At 39.1% G+C, this 1,911-nt stretch overlaps 1 pseudogene; it reads right to left on the bottom strand.

Moving 5' to 3' along the window:
• Positions 1–632: 632 nt before the first annotated feature.
• On the bottom strand, positions 633–1,596 carry LOC114033119 (annotated as a pseudogene).
• Between the last annotated feature and the right edge of the window lie 315 nt (positions 1,597–1,911).

Below are 1,911 nucleotides of genomic sequence, written 5' to 3'. Positions count from 1 at the left end.
TAGGCTATAGTTTGGAAGCCCCAGTTATGCTGGTAGTTAATCTGATGTGGACTTGGGATCAGGTTAGTTCTACCCATCTGTCTTTCTCTTACTTCCTACATCATTACTCATATTGTTGCCCTGAGTTGCACTTGTTCCAGAACCTATTTATTGCTGTGCTAGACCATCAGTTCTATCCCTATCTCTTCTCAGTGGTCCCAAAGATGCCCCTCTCTCTGCGTAGCCAGCTCTATACCATGGAGATTATGGTGGGGCACCATATCCACTCCTTTCTCCTCTTCTTCCTCTTACTATATAGCCAACATTGTAGCCAGTGTAGCCAAAGTAACTTATCTTTCAGGATATGATAATCATAGCTATCGTAATTGAGGGGCAAGGAGAAAGATATGGAAATAACCATAGCTACCTCCCCCCTACACACACACACACACACACACACACACACACACACACACACACACACACACACACGCGCACGCATCTATGTCCTCTTATAAGAGGTCTCTTATGAAGTAAGGAGATGGGTAATAATAATCTTCAGAACTGGTACATCTGAAGGTCGATCGTGAAGATTAGCTTTTTTTTTTCATTTTTTTTCCTCTAGAGAATTGACTGAGACTATTACACATACTTCACCCTCTGTTGCTTCCACCATTCATGTAATCTGTGGCCTTAACTGCTACTCCTCCGTCTTCAAAATGAACAGCCATAATCTTTCAGGGTCTTCAGACTTTCTAATTTTCCAAATTCAGGGAAGGACTTCTCAAATATTTCTTCTACCACTGCAATGACCAAATTTCTCACAAACAAAATTTTAACTTTAGCAATAACCTCTGGATATGATTCTTCTACAGGGTCAGCCTGCTGAACAGTTAGATCATTTCCCTGGACTCCTTTTCTATTCACTGGGCTTATGATCTTCATATTCAAGGAAACAGAACCCCCAGTTCCTTTTATCATCAGGTTGATGATAGAGAAAACATCCATCAAAATTTCTATGATTTTACTGAATTCTTATGATATATTTCCTTGATTTTATTCTTTAGAATCAATCCAACAACAGAAATACTCATGCCAAAGTGTTTACCAGTATGGATTTCATATCTGTGTTATATAGACATAAGAAGTGATGAAGGCATGTATCTATTTTGTCCTGACAGAGGATTCATCATAAGATACAAGTCCCAAATGGAACCAGCCTTTTCAAACAGTGGTACCATCTCATCTTTATATAACTTTCTTGATATCTTGCCAACAAAAACCTTTGTCCCAATTCCAAGTGCACTTCCTAATACATACTATATAGAGAAGGACTACCATATTTCCTTTGTCCTGTGATTACATCTAGAATGTAACCTATCCTCTTGAGCAAAGCCATGACTTTTACCTCATCAGGTCCCTTTGCCGACTTTTGTACCTTACTCTCTTCTTTCTGCTTTTGCCTATAGGTTTACATAAGCTATGTAAAAATACACTTCTGTCCTATATGTGAGACAAGTCACTTTCTACAAACTGTTGTAATATAGAAAGGAATCCATCTACATTAATTTCTCTGAGAGCATCAATAGCTCTTTCAAGATCAGCATAAGCCGCCAACCCAGAGCAGATCTGGGACCATTGATGGAACACATGAGAATGAGCAAAAAGTGTTTTGGAAACAACTAGATATATTGCCTTGCTACTCCCCTCATTATTTCCTCCTTACCGTTCCCACACCACCATCCACCAGTCACTTCCTTCTCATGTAATGGACAGGTGATTCTTACAACCAACCTAATGGTTTTTTCTTTAATGTCTGTGTTGGTTTTTAGTGGCTAACATTTTAAAATTAAGTAATTAGGTGCTGATATTGGTCCCCCAAAGTCTGACCCTTAGGTGGGAGTTTTCTTCTTCAGGAAAAGAGTAGGTCCA

This window comes from Vombatus ursinus, unplaced genomic scaffold (genome assembly GCF_900497805.2).
Source record: "Vombatus ursinus unplaced genomic scaffold, bare-nosed wombat genome assembly UNPS02006779.1, whole genome shotgun sequence".
NCBI classification, from domain to species: domain Eukaryota; kingdom Metazoa; phylum Chordata; class Mammalia; order Diprotodontia; family Vombatidae; genus Vombatus; species Vombatus ursinus.
This window is presented reverse-complemented; position numbering and strand designations above follow the sequence as displayed.